At 42.2% G+C, this 8,806-nt stretch overlaps 1 protein-coding gene across 1 annotated transcript in view; it reads right to left on the minus strand.

Annotated features, from left to right (window-relative positions):
- LOC150077909 (fibroblast growth factor receptor-like 1) overlaps positions 1–6,946 on the minus strand; it is a 68,319-nt gene extending 61,373 nt beyond the window's left edge. The window contains exon 1 of the mRNA XM_090384923.1: positions 6,883–6,946. The gene's annotated coding sequence lies outside the window, so the exon portion shown is untranslated. The remainder of the gene's footprint in view (positions 1–6,882) is intronic.
- Positions 6,947–8,806: the final 1,860 nt, after the last annotated feature.

An 8,806-nucleotide genomic window follows, 5' to 3' on the forward strand; every position in this document is an offset into this window, starting at 1 on the left:
CCATTCCTGCAAGAATAATTTCACTGACACGATCTGAGCAAACGTTGACATCAGAAGTTTTGAAACAGTAATCAGACCAAGGAAAAGAAGAAAAGAAATCTCGCAGGTCATCCCATTTTGCATTCTTGTAATGCCAAACAACACGTGGTTGGGAATAGCCATGAGATAAAGGTTCCATTGGAGAAGAGACAATCACCAAGTCGTGATCTGAAGTGCCTAAAGGACCTCTCACTTTGACCGTGTACTTAGAAGGGTTGTTTGTGAGAAAAGGATCAAGCGTGTTGACAGTATAATTCGGATTGTCCGGTATTCTTGTAGGTAAATGACCAATCTGTGCAAGGTCATTAGTAATTGCAAAAGCCTCAGCATCTCGACCTGCTGGGTCGGTGTGACTAGAAAACGGAAGCCAGCTGGAGCTGTGAACATTAAAATCACCAAGGAAAATTACCTCACTGTTAGGAAAGTTGGACTGGAGAAAGTCAAGTTGCAAAGAGAGGAAGTCAAAGAGCTCCAAGTGATTAGTGGAGTTGGGAGAACGGTAGAGACAACAGATGAATTTGACACAATGAGGTAGAGAGATTTTAAGCCAGAGAAGATCAAAGAGAGGAGATTCCAAATTGCCAAGTCTCTGACAGGGAATATCGAACAGACATATGCACAAGTACCACCTTTGAGGCGAAAAGAATCATACATGGAATAATTTGGGCAACTGAGATGAGCAGTGGTTGAATCAACCGATAACTGAGATTCTGTCAGAAAACTACATGCAGTTTGGCAGACTGGAAGTAATAGTACTCGTGGCATGTGATGCAAGAAAGCAAGCGTATGAGTTTATGTAGCATCAGCCAGAAAAAAAAAAAAAATCATACAACCGTTCCCTCTAAATGTTTGTCCAGTTCCTCCTTGAATTTATTTAACCTATCAACTTCTACAACGACAGATGTCGAAGTTGATAGGGCTAATGACTCTGATGAGTACAATTATACAGGGAAATAGAGTGGACAATAAATCAGAATGTCTTCTAATGGGAGATTTTAACTTCCCGGATATTTACTGGAACATGTGGATTGGTCAATCGAACACTAGCAAGGCTATTGTGGATTTATTGGATGATTGTTTTCTGCAGCAGCATGTTCGAGAGGCAACCAGAGAGGGTAACATTCTTCATCTGGTTATCAGCAGTGACGAGTCATGCATTAGGAATTTTAAGATAAAGGACCCACTGGATGGCAGTGATTAAAATGTACTGATGTGGAATTTACTCAAAGATATAATTACCATCAGGGATAAAGTAAACAGCTTTGTTTTCGTAAAGGTGACTACAGGGGTCTCAGACAGTTTTTAAATTCTGTATAGTGAGACCAACTGATGATGTTACCAAGTTCAATTCTAAATGGGAAGCCTTCAGGGACTTAATTTTGAAGGCTACTGGGCTTTACATTCCAACTAAGAAATACTTTTCAAGGTTTAGGCCTAAATGGATGTCCGATGAACTGATGAGACTCGTGGCAGAGAAGAAAAATGCATGGGATGCATATAAATTATCAGGTGACGCAGAAGCCTGTGGCAGATATAAGCTAGTCTGTAATCAGGTCACAAAGGAGGTTCGGCAGGCGAAGGCGGATTACGAGAAATCTTTGGCAAAAGATGCTAAGAAAAACAGCAAGGATTTCTTTACTTATATAAACTCTAAAAGGAAGGGGATAAATCTGATTGGTCCACTTGATATCGATGGTTCGACTGTTGATGATCCTGCTCAGATAGCAAACAAACTGAATGAGTATTTTGCATCTACATTCACACGTGAGGAATCATTACAGTTTGAAAATGGCAGAAGGTTATCAAATTGTAGCAGTGTGCTTAATGATTTTGGAATAACTGAGAGCAAAGTGGAGGAGAAATTGTTGAAGTTAAACATAAGAAAGGCACCTGGGGTGGATGGGATCTATCCAGTTATATTAAAGGAGGCGGCAAAGCAACTAAGCCAACCCTTAGCCATAATTATGAGAGCATCCTTGGACTCAGGGGAGGTTCCCACGGACTGGAGATGTGCAAATGTATCCCCAGTTCACAAAGGGGGATCGAAGGGTGACACGAGTAATTACAGACCAGTTAGTTTAACTTCTGTTCCGGGTAAAATAATGGAGTCGCTGGTTAAAGATGCATTGCAGGATCATCTAGACAAGACTGCAGCAATAATTCAGACACAGCATGGGTTTGTTAAGGGAAAGTCTTGTCTGACAAATTTGATTGGTTATTATGATGTGGTTACAAAGGAACTGGATGCGAAAAATAATTGTGATATCATATATTCGGATTTCAGGAAAGCTTTTGACACTGTTGCACATGGAAGACTATTGTATAAATTGGAGCAGAATGGTATTAAGGGTGAGTTACCCTTAATACCATTCAATGGATAAAAGGATGGTTAAGTGGGAGAAGACAGAGGGTGGTAATCAATGGGTGCTGCTCTTCGTGGACTAATGTTATTAGTGGAGTCCTACAGGGTTTGGTGTTGGGTCCACTGTTGTTTTGTATATTTATCAATGATATTGATGAAGGTATATCAGGCTTAATGTCGAAGTTTGCAGATGACACAAAGGTGGACAGGATGGTTAATGACAGTGTGCTACTGCAACGGGATTTAGAACACTTTGGCAGATGGGCTGAGAAGTAGCAACTGAAGTTTAACATTAACAAATGCAAAGTACTGCATATGGGTAGAAGTAACCCCAGAGGAACGTTCCAGTTGTGTGGTACTACACTTAGGGTGGTAGAAAATGAAAAAGACCTGGGAGTAATTGTGCAGTCAGATATGAAGTTTTCTGAGCAATGCAGACAGGCTGCCAGAGCAGGTCATGGGGGGGTTTTGTCAATGATATATAGGAATTTTGCTAGCAGGGAGAAGGAGGTGATTGTCCCTCTGTATAAGGCAATGGTCAGGCCACATCTTGATTACTGCCTACAGGTGTGGAGGCCTCATTCTAGGACGGATGTATATTTGCTTGAGCGTGTACAGAGAAGGGCAACAAGATTGTTGAGGGGAATGAAGGGATCCTCTTACCAAAAAAGTCTTAAGTTCTGCAAATTGCAGGGGCTGGCGACTAGGCACCTGCGAGGTGATCTGATTGAGGTATATAAGGCCTTGATTGGGTTGAGCAAGGTCAATGTTGATGGGATTCTTCCTCTTTCTCAGAATGCGAACCTGAGGGGGGCATAGATTCAAATTGATCAAGACATCAAAGGCGAATATTGTAGGTATAGCAGAGACGTGGTGTCACAGAGAGATAAGAAATGCAGAATTGGAATTTGGGGAGTACAATGTGTACAGAAAGGATAAACAGGATAGGAAGGGGAAAGGAGTTGTGGTGTTAATTAAGAAAAACAGAAATTCAGCGGAAGTGCATCCAGTTGAAATAGATGGACAGTGCCCTGTTGAGGCAGTTTGGTGTGACAAAAGCACTGGGAAAGGAAAAATAAGAGTACATATGGTAAGAATATACCCAGATCTGTGACATAACGTGGCCTCGACAATGTTCCCCGCATACACACTACTCGGACTCCCTCCAGTCACTGTCTAGCAGAGTAGAGGTCGCAAGATTCGGACTAACTGATCTGGAAGCCTCCTAAAGAGTTACCAATAGGTTCGGTAACTAACACCGTTTTAGAGATGTACCCTCGAAATGTAAGGAAGATTGGATCTGCCATGATGTCCATCATAACCTCAAAAGTCATCAATCATACTGCATGATGGAAGAGACGGGGAAGAGTTGACCGTAACTTAGCTCTAGCGACTAAACATGGGTTCCCAAAACTTCAGGCCTCCAATAGGCAAAGTGGTGGTATTGCACCGATTGACGAGAGTCATCTACCACCTAGTATTGCCTAGTAACGCAGAGGGGTGGCATTCCTCCTTGTGGTGTGGGCGCCACACCTCAACCCCTGCTTACGTTGGTTCACACCTGGGTGGTCACGCACAGTGTGCTTGCGCATGGAGGTTATATCCAGGATTACTAACAGTCCCACCATCGTGAAGGTGCAAGCAGAGGATTTAGCTGTCATAGATCTTCCAGAACATAAGATGATTGTAAGCATCTAATACTCCTATATAGAATGTAATGGGGTTATAAGATCATAATAATTACGTGTTGCCCCACGACAATGTCCACATTCAAATTCGCCCAGCTGATTTTCTTGCAGATTGTCCATTGCAAATTACATCTCCCAGTGTCGTTTGGTCTGTGCTACTGAGTTCCCTAATAATTTTGATCGCATAGTATACATGGAATTCATTAAGTGGACTTTTCAGTGCTTATTTATTATCCCAATAAAAAGTGTCAGGCAGAAAGTGATTTTTCAAAGTTGTTGTTATGAGGATAACAAGACCGGGAAATGGGGTGGCCAGCCACTAAAATACTTCGAACGCTTAAGGCAAGTACACGGTGTGAGAAGGAATGTGCCCTATGGAAGGTACCGCAAGGAGACGAGAGGTCAATGTGCGTCAGATTTCATACAGCTTGTTTGAGCCCACAGTGAGAGCCACATAATTGATAGAAGTGATTTAAAATCTCGAGAATGGTGTGATCGCAGACGAAAAGTTCATCTTCTGGTAACAGATGCGCATCTGCTGGCATCAGAGAAATTTGCTCATTGGCTTCTTAAAATGTCCCAAACGTTTAGGAACTGTTATCTCAACTTGTAGGCAATAATTACTATGGTTGGCAGTACTTAGGTACACAAATAAGAAAACAACACACCCCTCTCATATGCCCTCAGTTGGTACGCTGTCCTTCCTTCATCGGATGGAAAAGACCTGAGTTCGAATCCCATCGATGACGTGAGGAATTTTAATGGGACTTTTTCACAACGTGGCTGAGTTAGTAAGGCAAGGGCAGCATGGTTTTTTCTCCAGGAAACTTGGGTTTTTTGTCCAGCAAACAGAAAATCGACCACAGAACACGCAATTTACAAACACTATAAACGGAACAATATGATGATAGTTGCTAATGTTCCCAATACCGAACAACAACAACAACTTCAGCTACAATATATGGTATATATTAATGTGATACACACGAAAAAAATAAAAATAAATAAATATTTTCTATTTGTTCTAGTTTAATGAAATTTAGGATACCTCGAGAAATCTTTCTAGGAGGCCCAAATATAAAATTTCATGAAAATTCATGCATTGGGAGTCGAGTTATTACATGAGGACGGACGGACGGATAGATAAAGAAATAATAATTGTCGGTTTTCTATTTGTTCGATCTTAATGAAATTTGGAATGGCTCTACAAATCTTTCTAAGAGAGCTAAATATAAAAATTCATAAAAATCCAGCTGCTGGAAGTTGAGGAGATCAAACTGTTTCTATTGAAGATCTCGTATTTTTTTTTAAATGCAGTGGTGGCAAAAATAAACTCTTGTAACGCGTTTTTTCTTAATCTTCTGACAACACTGAGCGCATGCGTTGCTCTGATGTCTGGGTTGGGTTGTTTAATATTTGGAGCACAGAAATTAAGGTCCCCGAGATGTCGTATCTGTAAATCGCGTATGTTCTCAGGTTGGTTTGACTGTTTTATGGGATGAAAATCAAATTTCTGGAAATGGTACCCATCGCAGTTTCTCTTCCAATTTTCGGAATAATGATTGGGTATTACAGCGCTCTGTTTACTCCTGTCCTTTTGAAAGAAAGAAAAGGAAACGTGCCAACCCTTTATCGCTTGTATTTTCTTGATTAAAGATTGCAATTGGTGTCAGAAACAAATCCTTCCATTTCACCCATCCATTGAGGGAGGATAAAAGGAAAGGAATGCGTCAGAAAGTCGATGCTCCAATAACGAGAGGACGGAAATTTAAATTTCGCAGAATAAGATTAGAATAGAAGGGCCGGCGTGCATCAAATGACTGAAAATTTCAACTTAGGTAAAGAAAGACTATTTCCAACTATTTGGTAGTCACGTATTTCTGTAAAAAATTGAAATATTCGACTAAAGTGGTGAGACTAACTCCAACATGACCCTTTTCCACTGTTCGCAGTGGAAAAGGATCATGTGAGCTGAAGATTCTTAATTTACACCTTTTTTGCATCAATGGTAAGTGTGGCGTGAACCTCATGAACTCATACATCTTGTGTGATGTCCTCTACTCAAGCGACTGGAAGTGGTACCATGACATGCGGTATGTTCTGTTGATACCAACTTGGTCCTCTCATACGGTTAGAAGGTCGCGTTACATCCAACGAATATCCTTCTGTCTTATCGGACCAACCTGCAATGCTCAATTTTAACCCCGATTGTGAAGGATTCTTTCAAGATCCAACATCTACTTTGGTCGCTTAATTGTCTAGATTTAGCCCTTTTTACAAAGTGGTTGGGTTAGTTGGTCTCAGGCGAGGGTAGCATGATTTTTTCTCCCGAAAACTGGGTTTTTCATCCAGAAAACAGAAAATCCAGCACACGCAATTTACAGCGTATATATGGAGCAATATGACCTTAGTCACTGATACTCCTAAAACCCTAGAACAACAACAATGGCAGCTGACAACTATCCTGATGGAAGGATGGTCAAATTTGGAAACACTTCGATGAAGGTTTTCAATTTTCTTACCAATCAGTGTATACCCATCCTTATAATGCCCCCCCCCTAGATGAAAGTCTGGATCCCATTCACATCCAATCGGTATTGGATGTGAATGGGATCTTCAGATACGCAAGACTTCTGCGCTGAATCCAATTCGTCTTTTCTTCCCCTTAAAGAATTTGCAGAGGGACATTGGCAAACAGCAAAAGGGACACATTTTATGTCCAACTGTGTTCAAATAATCGTCTGACTACCAAAAATAAATAAATAACGAAATAAACAGCGGACGCTCACCTACCTACTCTGTACGAGGGGTCTCTTCGCCTCACGCGCTGCTACTCACGTTCCTGGAGAGAGAGAGAGAGAAGACTGCCATGGGAACACCTCTCTGTCCGTAGCGGGGAGTGATTTGATACTGACGGACAGCCTTGCACCACCTCCGGGTGCTACGTCCGACTTCCTGTCGATTCTGGCGAACACCCGTAACCGACAAGCCGTAGAACAAGGCGGGCACCTACACCGTGCATCGTAAGTCTGTGGCTTGTCAAACAATTTATGGCCTCCCACCCTCCCTCCGAAGCTGCGGTCAGGTAGTGCAACCCCCCACGTGACAGATACCACCGTTCCAGACCGGTTATCATCACCCCCTAACTTTGTACCTCCCCCCAAACTGTAGGTCCTAAAACAATAACCCACGTGGTGCACACCAGCCTCGCAATCAGCGTCGCCCGCCGACAGGGACGCTACTTAGTATGCCACGTGCGAGGGACCGGCGCTGGACGACTCTCCTTCTCGCTGAGTGGACGTGTCGCCAGAATACAACGGACGCGGTTCATGAAAGGGTTTTTTTTGGATGTCCCCCCACAGGGAAGAAATCTGTCCAGTCAAAGGAACCTCATTTATTTTCAGCTGATGTGTTTCCATGACAACTTTAAGCCTGATCACGCTTTAGAGGTGTTTGGAGGGGGGTGTAATCTGTAATTATTAATATTACGTCACGAAGCCTTGTGGTTCCCCCTCTGGTTCTTTTAATGTCCAAGTTTGTACTTTAGAAATATGTTTTGAGGGACACTTGACGAATTCAATACGTACAGAGAGAGGGGGGTTGGATTTTTCGAGGGGCAGTTGCTTCAATACCCTAAGGTCTTAGGAAACCCGGAACAATGCAATTAATGTGGGTTCAGGGCCCTTTAGGAGTTTTATAAATATTTGGGCCAAGGTTACAGATCTCTCGTGTATCTGGAAATATTCAGTAGTAAGATATATTGAAACATTTGCCAAATGTATAGTGTCCTGCCAAAAATTAGGGGACACTTAGAGTTAAGCAAAACGTGTTAGACCAACTTTGGCCTTTTGGACTGGTTCAATGGATCTCGGAAGAATTTCAACTAATTTTTGGTAGAGAGCTATGAAGGTAGGATTGTACTTCACCCTTGCTTTAAAGCATTCGTCAAGTCCAAAGATGTACTGAGCAGTCGTGGCCTTCCCTAATTCTGCGTTTCAGTTCATCCCAAAGACGTTCAGTTGAGTTGAGCTCGGAGATCTTTGTTGGTAATCGCAACGTTCCCATTTCATTCTTTTCAAACCACGCGTGGTACGGGACAGTTCCATTGCGACCAGTGGACTTATCCTGTACCGCGAGAAACATCCCAAAGCCATGACACCTCCTCCTTCCATCTAAGGTAGTGAATGTCCCACATGGATCCCTCCATACCCAAACAAGTCCAGAATGGAAGATTGTAAGGCATGGTACGTAACTCAATGCTTTTCCGGGCCACTGGCACACGCCATATTTTCTTTTATTGAGCGTAATTGTTGATTAATAGCAATCAGTCTACACTGCATCGCAAAAAGTTTAAGAGCTTACTATCACCGCCGGATCAAAAACTTCAATTCGCGCCATCTTCTTTTTTAATTGCCCGTTTCGATAAATTCGCCTCCTAGAGGTAAGAAATTCGTAAGTTTGACCTCGAATTGCGTTGGAAACCCTAATAAACCGAGCATTGATATAAAAGAGGCAAAAAAAAAAAAAAAAAACGAAGAAAGAAAAACACTCGCAGCTAAGCCGATCTCTTATCAAAGCACCCTGGACACTGGAAGGAGCTAATTTGGAGCAGACGAAGGTTTTTATTGTGCCGCGGGACTTGTCAGTAGCAGCACTCGAACAATTAGTCACAGCGACAGATAAAAGTCTTATCTGTCGTCTGAAATATGTTCCGTAA

This window comes from Mastigoproctus giganteus, chromosome 11 (genome assembly GCF_048544385.1).
Source record: "Mastigoproctus giganteus isolate SK-2022 chromosome 11, ASM4854438v1, whole genome shotgun sequence".
NCBI classification, from domain to species: domain Eukaryota; kingdom Metazoa; phylum Arthropoda; class Arachnida; order Uropygi; family Thelyphonidae; genus Mastigoproctus; species Mastigoproctus giganteus.